This window comes from Salarias fasciatus, chromosome 20, assembly GCF_902148845.1.
Source record: "Salarias fasciatus chromosome 20, fSalaFa1.1, whole genome shotgun sequence".
Taxonomy (NCBI): domain Eukaryota; kingdom Metazoa; phylum Chordata; class Actinopteri; order Blenniiformes; family Blenniidae; genus Salarias; species Salarias fasciatus.
Window position 1 is genome coordinate 22357219 of NC_043764.1, and position 14313 is coordinate 22371531.

The following is a 14313-nucleotide window of genomic DNA, read 5'->3' on the forward strand; positions in this document are numbered from 1 at the left end:
GAAAGACCTGTGGCACTTCCTCTAATACAGCTTTAAGGACACTTTGAACACGAATCCTTTCAGCATTAGTATTCCTCTGCAGTGCCACACCTGCACAGACTTCACCAACACTGCTCCTCACTGCGGCTTGCACTGATTTATGCGTGTTGATGTTTCCTTTGTTGTCTCGAGAACATTCATATAGTCCATTGTGGTGCTTTATGTCCATCCAAATATCTCCCTCGACTCTGGCGCCTATTTTTAAAACCCATGCACAGACCGTTACAGCTCCCGCTAGTCAGCACCTTCACTACAGTCAACACTCCACCTTAAAACATTTCCGAAGGTGTCCTTGATGTTAGAATTCAGTTCAAAACACAACTGCAAGATTGGGATAAATTAGCTAAATATACATTTTAGTTTTCTCCCCATTTTGGAGGAACACTCAAAAACATGGGGCAAGTCGTCCAGAGGACCTAACTGGGAAAATAAAGGTGAAAAGCAAATGCTGAGAATAATTCAAAACATTGGGGTTATTTTTAAAAGCGGGTGTTAAACAGCACGACCACTACAACAGCACGACTCCTTCAAAATCGAAACAGCATAACAGTAGTGAAAGATTGAACCTTGCGTGTTCTTCCTGTGCAAACATGGACGTGTTGACTCAGCAGCAGTGCAGCAGCATGATTCATGGATCTTAAATGATTGGTTTGGTCCATCAGTGGAGATTCATGGCACAAAAACTGAGAGACATGGTTTTCAACACCTCTTTCAATGACTATTTTAGAATTATATCTGTTTGTATTCCTCTAACATTCGACTTTAAAAATCACACTTGATTTTTCTTTCACTTTTTATTCATACTGTATTTGAGCTTTGTTGGTCCGAATATCACTTTGCTAAATGTCTGTAAAACACCTTAAATTATATTAACATGCATGAAAAGAGGTGTAGGAATAAAGCTGAATGATTGAAAGGAATAAACCCCATCAGGCTTTGGTTAGTTTGGCACTTAAGTGTCAAATGAATGACTAATTTACAAATCTGCCAACAAAAACAACACTATTTTTGCACATTTGCAGATGTAATTTCTCTGAATATTTTTTTTGCACCGCTACACTTTAACTGGTTTTCTACTGTTTAATGTGTCAAATGCTTGAGTTTCCTCCAGGTACTTGGCTTTTTTTCCCCATCGTCTATAAAAACATGCATCTGAGGTTAATTGGAGTCCCGTTGCCTGTAGGTATGAACGAGAGTGTGTATGTGTGTGTGTCTCTCTGTCTCATGATGGATTGGCAGCTTGTCCAGGAGGGTGAACCTACCTTCACCTTCAGTCAGCTGCCCCCCCCTACCCCCACCTCCCACCGTGACACAGAGTAGAAAACAGAGATATATCAGACAGAAGGACAGGTTGAAGATCGCACTTTTCGTTCTGTAAGTCAGTGTCAGCACTTGTCCAAGAGATGTCACTGTGGCTCAATGTGGGGAAACATTCACAGGCCTCGTTTTTAAACTTGCTTCCTTCCACTTCAGAGCAAAAACACTTTGCACCATTTGACTGGACAATCTTGGTTTTATATCACAAGTTACATTTATTCCTCCTCAGTCTTATTTTCCCACTTTGAATTCTTCTAAAATGCGCCGTTCTATCTCCAAATTGAATCTGCAGCCGCGATAAACAATAACCGGCGGGGGCCGGCGGACAGCTCTGTTCAGGATAAAGGGTGTTTGGACTTCTCACTCAGTGAAGTCATATTCTGGTGTAAAAGATCAATCTACAGAGCTGCGCCTGAGAGCTAAATCAATATTATTTCATTTCCACTGACAAGACAGCACAGAGCCTCCCTGGCTTCAGTGTTGAGTCACCAACCGAACACACTCGCAGCGTTTTCCACCGATCCAGGCGGTGGCTGACACCTGTGAGGATCCTCCAGGATTATGCTGGATTTTCTTATGCTATTATAACCTTTTTGTAAAAACTCACAATTTTTTTTTAAAGTCCACTTCAGAATAATTGCTCCTGGAGTGCACTTTTCCATATTTCCAAGCTTATGAAAGAAATAAATTGGGGCTGCCAGTGTGTCCCATCCCTCCCTCCGCCTCCCTCTCCTCTCCCTCAAGGTGACTCCTCCATCTGCACCCTCCCCGGTCCTGCCAATCCCTTCATCTGCAGCGGCCGGGATCTCATTCCTCTCTTGTTTTTTTAGCTGCTGATGTTTCTACCTGTTTCATTAGTTGTCCTGCAGCTACGCGAGGACATCAATCAGAGCTCTCCCTGCTGCTTTGATCCACATGTGTGTATTGCAGAAAAGGAAGGTGCACACAGGCCAGCAGATTTCTTTTTTTCTCGAGCTCCTGTGTGAAAAGCAAATAATAAATTGAGCATGTGAAACAATATGTTGTTGACATACTTGCGCGGTCCCCGTCCTTTACATTCAATTCACATTTCAATCTCCGGTGTTTACCGTTCGGGCTGAGCTGCACCGGCTTCATTTGGCTGCACAGCATCCCCACTTTAATTACCCTATTCTTCACCCTTCATCACGTTGTTTTAAGTGGAGGGGACGGAGGGAGAGAGAGAGAGAGAGAGAGAGAGGAGGGGAAAATAAAGAGGAGATTGAGGAGAGAATATAAATAAAATGTAAGCCAAGGGCGGGGCGGGGTTGTGAATGGATGCACGGCCCGTTTTGGAGGAGGAGGGGGAGGCAAGGCGACAGAAAGGGATGGAGAGGGAGCTGTAAAACACTCCCTCACTGTCTCCGAAGGACAGAACACGCAGTGTTAGACATCAGGTTCTCCTGGCTCACTCATGCTGCGTCTGACGCTTGGCAGAGAGGGGCGGGCGTGTCGCTACCTGGTGTTGGGTTTTTTTTTTTTTTTTGGCACTTTTACACCCATCTTGACAAGGCCCCTCCGCTTATCCGCGGTCGTCACTCGGCTGTGTGAGAGGTTGAGCCACTACAACGCAATTACACATTCATTTCACCCACACAGCCAGCCAGCCGGGCTCCCCTCCCCCCCCTCGCCTCTTGGCTCTGCTCTTTATTCACCCCCACCTCCACCTCCACCTCCATCTCCATCTCCACCTGATGTGGCTCAAATCCCTACTCTACACCTTTAACCCCCAGCTCCAGCTCTCATTTTTATCCATCTTCCACACTTTTCTTCCACATCAGTGGTGGCTTCTGGATAAAAAAAAAAAAATACACAAAGGAGGAGAGAGGCAGGGAGCTGGAGGCCCGAGGAGAGATGAGAGGGGAGGTAAAGGGAGAAAAACAGCATGAAATAGTGTGAAATGCGAGGGGAGGACAGGAGGAGTGAAGTGGGAGGCTGGGAGGAGGGGGGGGGGGGGGGGGGGGGGGGGGGCAGTGGAGAGACCGGCTAATGATATATTGATTCCACCGGGCCTGGGGCAAATCAGTGGGAGTACGTGGGAGGAGACGAGTCGCAGCTTGCAGATGCCTCCGAACCCACATGGCTGGGAGAAGTTCTGCTTGCGATTTGCTGCAAACTGTAAACATCTCCTGGCGTCCCGGCAAGGCTTATTTGTGTTTACAACCCAAAACCGCTATTAGGAGCGTTTTGCGGCGCTTGCATCCGCACAACAATCGGAGAGGAGGTTTTAATTGGCTTTTTTTTTTTTTTTTTTTTTAATCTTCGGAAAGCGAAAAGCCGAGCCGTCAGCCGGGGCGCTGAACTGCACCGCAGTGTCAAAGCTTCTGGCAATAAAGCCAGGCGTTTAGAGGCGGGCGGTCACCGGGGAGCGCATTAGGTGAGATCCCCGGGAGGAGCGGGACGGGGTGGGGCTCCGGGAGAGGGGCGACGGCGGGATGGAGAGGAATTAGAGGGATTCTCGGTGTTTTCTCCTCATAATGCGCCGCGTCCGAACATCCGCGTCCCTGAAGGGCGAACAAGTGAAGGATGCTGATATTGATTATTAAATACATCTGTTGGTGAATGATGGCCCTTCTCATCGATCGGGAGAATCGATGGAGGAGCAGCATCATGGCAGAAAAACTGCTCTGGGAGTGATCTGAGCAGGAGCAGCGGTCACGACGACGGCAGGGTTAAATATTGTCACACCGCAGATCAGACATTCATCCTGAAAGTTTCAGGCCGCTCTGAGACTTTGTTGAATCAATAATATCTCACTTGGCTGCTCCAGCAGATTCTTTGTGTCGAGTTAATGTGAAAGCTGCTTTATGTGTAATGTTTGGCTTCACGCAGGGAAAGGAGGCTGCAGCCAGCGGCCGCCCAGGCGCGGGAGAGCCAGGCTCCATGTTGGAGTATTTTATATTAGCACTCAAATTAATTAGGCTCCTCTCAACAAGCCGTCCTCCTCCTCCTCCCCTCCAGCGCCGTGGTAATCACCTTTCCCTCTGGAAAATTCAAATCAACGCCCACTGAGCCGCTTCTGTGTTTTTTTCCCCTCTTTCCAATCGCCCCAATTCCTCCACCTGCTGCTCCGCTCGCCTCTTCTCACTTCTCCTGCTCTCTCCACCCAAACTCTCTCACAAGCGAGAAGACGCCACGAGCGGCTCTTTAACCCGGAAGAGCCGGTGTTGTGCCAAGGTACTTACCCCCGATAGAAAGTCTATCCCCTGTTCGCGGGATGGGATTCCACGCTTAACATTGACAAGTATTGCTCTATCTCTCTTCAAAACATGCTCATACATTGAGTTTTGATTGCTTTTTGGGATAATTTTTCTTATATTAGCCTTCTTCTGTTATTTACGATCATCCGGAAGATCTATCCACACTTTCAAAATAAAAGCACGTATCCATCCAAACACGAAATTCAAAACTTTTTTTTTTGAGAGAAAGTCCAGCCCAATGATAATAATATTAACGATAATGACAAGAATATCATCACTGATCCATCCAGTACATTGCTTGCTCAATTTAGAGACCATATTTAGCCTGCAAAAATCTGTATTCCCCCCCCTCGAAAATGGTCAAATCATGAACTGTCATCATGAAATTTATTTTGTGATCATTTCTGTTTAAGACTGATGATATTGGAGAGTTTCAAAGCCCTAGCTCATTTCTTCCTTAAGTTACAGGGGGGTACAAATAATTTCAGGGGATACACTTTCTATCGGGGGTAAGTACCTTGGCACAACACCGGTTCCGGTTCCCTCCGCCCGTCTCCACGTCGGCTGCATCGGTTGTGACACGATAGCACAGCATGGGAGGACTGGGAATAGAGGCTATGGAGATGTGATGAGTGAAGATTTGAGAACAGTGATGGGTCGACATGAGGGAATAACTACCCCCCTCCTCCACCACCACTCCTCCACTACTCCCAAAAAGCCATTAATTTGTGTAAGAGGACTCACACGCCCCACATGATTGCCAGCCCTTTTGTGACAGGCAGATAATTTAATTCCTCATACTGCTCGACAAATCCCAAGAGTGTCTGCAAGGCGTTGTCTCATTTCTTTTCCCTTCCTTCACGACAATCCCAGTTCTGTGGCTGTAGCTCGGTTTTCAGTCTGATGTTTTGAGTCGAACTGGAAGGTTTTTATCCATCACGTTACGCAATGCGACCCAAGATTCTGATGAACAGAAACAGCTTATGGACAAACAGCGAATGACTGAGAATGAGACGACTGATTCTTACCTGGACTACCGCAACAGTTTCATCAGAATTTCAAGGTTTTTTTCTCCATTTAGTCTGTTTTACTTCTGAGAATCATCTTTTTTTAAGACATTTGTGAGCATATGAGGATTTAAAAAAAAAAGATTATTTCATCAGAAATTTTAGAGACGATGCAACAGCTGTTGAGGCTGACCTGCTCTGGGTCGTCCTGTTTGTTTCTTTCAGAGAGAGAACTCTTCAGTTGTTTATTGGAACATTTTGAATGGTAGTGCATTATGTCTCACCAAAGTGCTGCAGAACCAGTCAGAGTTATCGCATGTTCCATCTTTTTTCCCTGATTCTTTCAATTTTGATGCAATTCAAAGCAGCTCTGGTAGTTCATAGAAAAGCAGCGCTATCATCTGTTTCACAGTAGGTTGTTCAGTTGGTGCGGTTTCAATTTGTGAAAGTCCTCAATCCACTGGGTTTTTTTTTTCTTACATACTGCACCGTGGAAATGTTGCCTTCCTTTTGAAAAGAGATGAGAGGTTTCACTCATTCTGGGTTCACAAAAATGTCATTCTCTTCATCAGAGGACCGAGCTGGAGGGAATTACTGAAGACTTTTGGAAACCGAATGGCTGTAGATGACGCTTATCAAATCAAAATACATGTTTCTGATCATTTCCACCTTGACAGCATTGGGTTTTACAACATTTAAGGAGTTATTTGGACTGACACTGGAATCCAGTGGGGTTCATCGACCTTCTTCTTTGCGTCATCAGTTTGTTATACTATTTTGTGGGCCACAAACATGACAAATGAATGTTGCTTGCGGCTTGTGGGCCGTAACATATGGCCTGTGGACCAAACGAGGCCTTCTGGAGGGGCCAATCGCTCCCGAGGGATGAATAAAAATTACCAAGAAGGAATTGTAAATGTATTAAAACAAGTAATGACTTCTCTGTTTCTGTAGCACGGTGCTGTTCTCATAGTTCTTTGCAAGCAAAATCAAGAAAAATATTTTCAGTTGATCATATTTGAATTTATTGCGATCTGCTGGTCTGGTCTGTATGTCATCCCTGATCTAAAGTAATTCACATTAAGGTGATTAAATATCATCTTTTGCCCGAACATGTCCACTTTTCACTTCCTGTCTGGGCATAGGGGGAGATTTTACAATGTCGGACATGATGAAATCCTGAAAAGGCTTGTGTGAACAGTGTTACTGCTTTTCTGCACTCACAAATGGGTGGAGACAATATAACATCTGTCAAAGAGATGTAGAAGCACCACGTCATGTAATCTCCTCACAAACTGCCAAAGTGCTTCTCAGATGAAGAAGAAAAAAAAACACGAATGCTACTACTTCTCGTTATTAAAGTTATTCAGAGTTTTTAAAATTTCTGTTTGACTATCAAGACTTCAAAGGACTGCAATGTGATTTTCCTGTTCAGAGAAGGAATTATTTCCATCATACTTGAGTTTGTACCAGTTATTGCTGATGTAAGATTACTCCTGGCACAAAGAATTACTTTAACCAAACAGTGATAAGTCTGTGTAGTTTTCTAACTGGGTTATTGAGAGAGATATCTTGCTGTATAAGTACATTTTCAATACATAAAGAGAAAGCATATGTTAAGAATCACAAAGTATCAAACTTGATTCACAAGATGGAAATTCAGACACTGACTACAAAAGGAGAAAGGGAAGGAATACGAGGAAAAACTAGGATTTCCAGAGTATTCAGGTATACTCGTACATTAGACTTCCGCAGAGTCATCCACATCTTTGCATCATTAAAACTGATTAAAGCAGTATTACTTTATATGGTAATTACCCTGGTTCTCAGTTGCTCTGTGTTCATACACTGAACAAAAATATGAATACATGACTTTTTTATCGCTCCCATTTCAAAATCAATTACTTTTTCTATGTAGACGAAAAGAATATTCACCTCAAATATTGTTCAGAAATTTGTCTAAATCTCCATGAGTGAGTTTCTCCTCTGCAGAGAAAATCCATCCACCTCACAGGCGTGAGGCATATCAAGATGCTGATATGACAGCAGGATGATTGCACAGGCGTGTCTGAGGCTGGCCACAATCAAGAGTCACTGTAAACTGCAGTTTTGTCACACAGCACAATACCACAGGTTTTGAGGAAGCGTGGAATTGACATGCTGGAATGCCCATCAGAGTTGTGCATGAATTAAATGTTCAGTTCTTTATCCACCTCTAAAGGCATTTCAGAAAATTTGCCGAATTGCCCACCACCACCAAAAAAAGAGAAGATTTAGGCCAAGTGTTTTTTCGTGATGTGCAGATTATTACCAAAATACAACATGTATGTCTTTCTTTTCTTTTTTTTTTGGATCAATCAATTGTAATTAATGTTTTAATTTAATTACTGTTGCTTGTCTGTCCTTCTGCGTTTGGATGGACTGATGGATCAAAGGGTGAATGGCTTGCTGAAAATCAGCGGCATCCCAGATCAGGAGGACCGGAGGAGTTCATTAGATTCAAAAGAGTCAGCAAGATTCGCCTTTGCTCAGTTTTGGGAGTCTAACCCAGGTCGACCGAGCCTCGTGAACCAGCCCCGCCCACTTCACATCCACGTTTGGATTTTGGAGCTCCAAAATCCAAACGTGGATGTGGATGTGAAGTGGGCGGGGCTGGTTCACGAGGCTGAGGTCGCCCACCACTCAAGACAAATGTGAGGAAAAAAAATCAATAAAAATAATCTTGTTTTAGCGTCAAAGTGACGTCATGCGCTCGGCGACCGTGTGTGCGCGCGACGTGCGGGACCCTTTGAAGAGGTCTGCGTGATATACAGCAAACATACAACAAGTGATAAAAGCGCGTGAACTTCCTGACCTGCTGTCCGCAGAGAACAGTCCTCTCGCGCTCCTCCCCCGCGTCCAGCGCCGTCCAGACTTTCTGGAAGAAATCTGCGCTTCTTTTTAAGCATCCTGGCGAAGTTATTGATCCGCAGGAAAACACGCGCTGAGTGGGGGGAAGAGAGAGTGGTTCCGGGTGACTGATGGGCGGGGTTTAACTTTCCCTGGCTTTCCTGTTGACCATTTGAATCCAGAGAGGGAGAAGACACTGGTAAGTAGCCTTTACTGTTTGAAAGTGTTTCCACACAGATACATGTTGGACCGGTCACCAGTCCACACACACACCCCATTCACACCTAGAGGCAACCACACACACAGGAGAACATGCAAACTCCACACAGCCCAAACCATGATCTTCTTCCTGAGGGGTGAGAGCGCTAAACACCCTGCGGCACAAAGCCAAATATGTATTGGAGAAAAATTGGTAAGCAAAGTAAAATGTAGAATACTAGTTTCACTTATATAAAGCACACATGCATTTAAAGGGAATACAGTGTGTAGTCAAAGCATATTAGAATAGTACCACTGTAGAAGGCATCATCCTCAACAACATACAGCATGAACGAGACAAAGACACATGTGGAAGAGACTCAGACCCAGAGAACAATAAAGGTATCACATACTATGGAAACCCCCCCCACTGTGACAGCCATTCTCTGCTGCCGCTTCTTTTCAAGTCCTTCAAACTTCAATCATTTTTTCCGTAAATAAGACGACGGAGGGAACCGTGGCGGTTCTCTGAAGCTGCTCTGGTGGATTGTCAGCCATGTCGTCTCTTGTTCTCTCTTGTTATCCGGCGCTGCCTCATTTCCACGCTCAAGTCTCCCCGTCTGGTTTGATCTGCCTAATTGCATCTTTTATGTCATTTTTGTCTTCTTTATGCCTGTTGTGCATGAAACACACTAATAGATACATAAATGGGTGTCTTTCTCTTTGTGTTTTGGTCACATCCATTTGTAGGGACATCAATGATGAACACAATCTTGTGGATGTAAATTGAAACAAAAGGAGCGTACCTGTTGGAGAAGACGAATCAGGTCTGTGGGATAAAATATTAAAGCGAATGTGAAATTAAAATCTGTCAGAAAAGAACATGATAGACTGTACCAGAGTGAAGTTATGAAGAAGAATTTGTTGAAATCATTGAATCAAGATGTCCTTAATTGGGATGACAAATAGTCAAACCTTAACTGAATATATCCAAACTGGAATAATGGCTTCTATCCAGGTAGGAGAAGGATGAAAGCAATCCCGGCTGGTGATGTGTGAAGGCAGCGTTCGACCCTGGGAGGGTCGCCGGCGCGTCACAGACACAGAAATCTGCAGTAACGTTGCTTCTCCTCCACTCGCGCCGTTCAACTCAGGGTCACGTCGCACTGGAGCCCATCCCAATTAGGAATGGGCGGAAAACCAAGTCCATCAAAGGGCCGACGCAATCGGACCTCCGGGCAGTTTGGAGTCGCCAATTAAATGAGCATGCATGCCTCTGTGTTGGTAGGGGAACCTGAGTGGAAGGTAACCCACACCGAGAAGAGGCCTCGCTCCAGCTGTGGTTTAACCTCTACAGCAGCGTGCAGCCCGGCGAGAAACTCATACTTTTATTTCACGCCTCTGTTGACCGAAGTTTTGTTGCGTCGGCTCCGATTAGACACAGCCGTCTGCTGCCTCTCTCCGAGAGCTCCTTCACCTCACGCACGGTGGCTCTTCCATTCTTTCTTCTTTCGTCTCTCCGAGGTCTATCTAAACCCCAATCTTATGCCATCTCAGTGCTGCTTTGTGGCACCGGGGCCTTTTCGTTTCTTCTGGGAAATAGCTTTCACACACACACACACACACACACACACACACACACACACACACACACACACACACACACATACACACACACACACACACACACACACACACACACACACACAGGGTGTGTGACGTCTCCAGAATGTGAATGAAGCGGCTGCATGGGGTCATTTTATACTGCCTGCCAATCATAACCCTCACTGCTTTCAGGCAACACACACATACGCACACGCACACACTCACACGCACTCGTATGCAAAAACACCAAATGTGGTCTTTTTTTTCCCTTTTTTTGCAGCGTATTATGTACTGGCAGCCTTTTCCCTACAGCAGTAAATAAATAATGAGAACACAGTTAAAATTCTGCCAGTACTCCGATGCTCTGCTGCTCTCAGAATTCTGCCTCACTCTGAAGAAAGGGAAGGCCTCAGTGGAAATACCGGAAAATAGTTTTTTTTTTCTTTTTAACATATTTTATTGCTTCTGCTTTAATTTCCCCCTTGTTCATCCCTCTCTCCTTTGCTTCTACTTCTCCTTCTTCCTTTTATGCCCCTTGAAAAACTTCTTTGTTGAATCTCTGTCAAACATTACCATGTCCACCTTTTTTTTTTTTCCTTTACTCATGTATGCATAATATTTCCCATTGGCAGTTTCTGAAGTCGAAAGCACAGGCAGAAGGTGGACGATTTGGAGTTTGCATTTTAGGCGCAGCGGCGTCAGGACAAAGGTGAGTTTAATGCAGAAGAAGAAGGGCGGCGACCTCCGGGTCACCCGCCCTTTAGTCAGGTGGAGAAACAGAGGCGGTCGTTGATAATGCCAGATGACAAGCGCTGGTATTTAAGCTGGAAACTGATCTTGATGCGAGCCGCGAGCCCGCCGTGTCCGCTCAAAAGCGGCGGTCCGGGCCTTTCTCTTGTCTTGCGGAATGGGCAGTTGATATTTCACAGCATCAAAGCACCGTCCTCTGACCTTTTGTGTTGAGATTAAGATCTGAAGGAGACAGATTGGGGCTGAATGATGCACAAGCACAACAGATAACAAGACAATGGGATGTCCGTGTGAGTAAGAGTAAAGTGTGTGTGTGTGTGTGTGTGTGTGTGTGTGTGTGTGTGTGTGGGGGTACATCCAGTATTTGTGGCGCTGCAGCTTTGTGAGACGAGCTAAAATACGTGTAAGCCTGTTGAACCAGACACAGCCACCATGAAATCCTGTTTCAGAGTGGCTTACAGCGAATATCAGGAGGAAGGGTGAATGTGTGATTTGTTTGTGTGTGCGAGTGTGTGTGTGTGTGTGTGTGTGTGTGTGTGTGCAAATGAGATAGAGAGAGTAAGCTGCAAACAAACACACGGAATTGGAGAAACAGCGGCGGACGCTTACAGTGGCTCGCCTTTAATTTGCGGCGGCTGATGAATGGCTCTGCCTGATGCGGCGGCGAGACTTTAAGCATATGGAGATAGAAGAATAGAAAACTGGCAGGTAGAAAATTACAGTTAGTCAACCGAAAGGTCAGCCCCGCATACAGTAAACAAAATGCCTCCAAACACGTTGGTATCAGAAAGTATAATCCTCTCAGTCCCATGGACTGTCTCACTTCTCCAGCCTGGAGGTAATTGGCAGTGGCCCCGCAGTCAGTCTGCCAGCAGCCTTTTTTTTTTTTTCTTTCTTAAGCAGTAAATTAGCTTGCCAGTGTCATTCCGAGTGTGAGCTGATCAGAGAGAACCAGTGAGTGGAAATTCACTCACAAATATCATCGTCTCCATATGCCTCCGCCTCGTCCGCCCCCCACACCCACCTCAGCAGGTCACTTTGATTACTGCAGGAAGCTGTCGTTCCAGCCCATCTCTGCATTACCGCTGCCCTCCCACTCCCACGCACCTATTTGCATTTTTCTCTTTTGGCGCCCTTCCATATCGTTCAATTCATCCCGTCACACCTGTTATTCAATTGTTTTTTCTCTCTCTCTCTCTCTCTCTCTGCACTCAGCCTCATCAACATGCACAGCCAGTCCTGAGCTCTCCACCTGCTTTGGGCATTTTTTACTGCTATGAAAAAGTGCAATCATGCTCTTCCTTATAATGCATCTCATAACAACACAAGGTGAGGAGAAATTGCCTTAATGCCACCAGATGAATGAACCTATTACCTGCCTGTTGGTGTGTCTGGGTACAGCGACATGCATGAAAACCTTGATGTTTTATTCACTTTTATGCAGCTTTTCCTTGTTATCTCGCCCTGTCCTGCTGTAACAGATCACATAGGCTTTCCAGTGCTTGCTTTGCTGCCTGCAGACATGCAGAGAGAGAGAGAGAGAGAGAGAGAGAGAGAGAGAAGCGAGGGAGAGGGGAGTGAGGAGGAGCGGGAGGGTAGCAAATGAGGTGTGGGTAAAAATTATGGGGGACTCGGAAAGAGAGCAGCAGCCCAGCCCTGGATGTGAGGAGAAAGAGGGTGGGGAGTGGGGGCGAGGCAGAGAAAGAGCGAGATCGTACAGTGTGAAATCCTGAAGATTCAGATTCAGTAGTAGTAGTAGTGCAGCAGCGTGTAGATCAGTGAGCTCCCTCACCGCTGGGGAACGGCCGCCTTTTGTGTTTTCCCCGCTGCAGTGGGGGAGTGCATTTACCATCTTGCCCAAGGGGAGAAGCCAAGAAGTATCCTCCAATCAGCCGTTAGTGATTTCTCTCATCTTGTGAGGCTGCTGATGGTAATTCATCACTGACCCGAGACAGGCTCTGCACTCTGCTCAGCACTACACTCACCTGGAATGCTCACCGCGGCTTTTCTCTCTGTTTCTTTCATGTGAATACCCTCAGGTGGATATTTCACACAGAATCACCGCAGGACAAAAGGAGGATTAAGCGGGACTGCCTCTGTTGAATTTCATTTTCCCTCCCTGGCAGCAGATTGAGGATGGACTAACTTTTTTGCACGTGCATTTTTCTTTTCCTTCGCAAGATATCTTCTGTGCCGTCGGGACTTTAATAGGAACGCTGTGTTTGTCATGTGTTGCCATATTTTACACTGAAAGCACGGGAAGCTGGGGATCATTCTAGCTTCTCGTCTGCAAGCATCATGTAGCGCTGACAGTCAGGTACCTAGAGGTAGACGACGACATGCAGGAGATGGAGAGAGGGGATGACAGTCGGGAGCTCACCTGCCTGCTGAGCATGTCTGGCACTTCACTGTAGCTTGATTGGCTGTCTGCTCTCCAGAGTTTGACTATCAGGTTGTCGTCGCCCCCTCCACCCCCTCAAGTTATCATGCCTCTTGTTGAAGGGAGATAGGTTCCTCGTGTGAGTATGTGACTGAGTGGCTGTGTGTGTGTGTGTGTGTGTGTGTGAGAGCAGCCAGACTTTAGGATTACGCCGCCTCTGGAAAGGATACAGTTGTAGCGGAGCCTTGAATGAGGATTAGCAGCTCTAACACCTTGTCGCTGGCGGCGCACGGGGCGATGGACCTTTTAGACAAAACTCTCAAGCTATGACCACGTGCCGGAGGATTTAAGATAAAGGTTTAGCCAGCATGATGAAAGCGAGGAAGAGGACCGGGGCTGCGTTTAGATTCTCTCCCCTTCTGATTCAGGTTACCCTTGAAGGATGCAGGCTAATCTGAAAGGGAATGAGAGGTCCATTTAAATAGACTGAGGCCATTTATGATAGCTTGACAAGGGAAATTAAAATGCTGGAGTCTGTAAATATGCACACAGCATCCACAGCTTTGTCTGAACCACTTGCCTTTGTAAATAATGTAACTGGGTGGGTACTTATGAATTACACTCTCCCCAACAAACCAGCAAGCACTTCTTCCAGTTGATCCATGTGGTGATTTCGTATTGATTTTCCTACGCGGGCAAGATAGACTCTTGTCTGATCCCTGCTAAAGAGGTCAGTAATTTAATTATAATCCATCATTTGGTTTCAGCCTTGAGCATTTGGCAAGAGTGCTGAGTTTGCCGTTGAGGAGAATCAATTGTCTGTTATCCGACAGCAGATCAGATAAACACTGCAATTTCCTACGTTTGTAATAGCATCTGTACAGTTACAAATTTGGTATGTTTTCTTGGA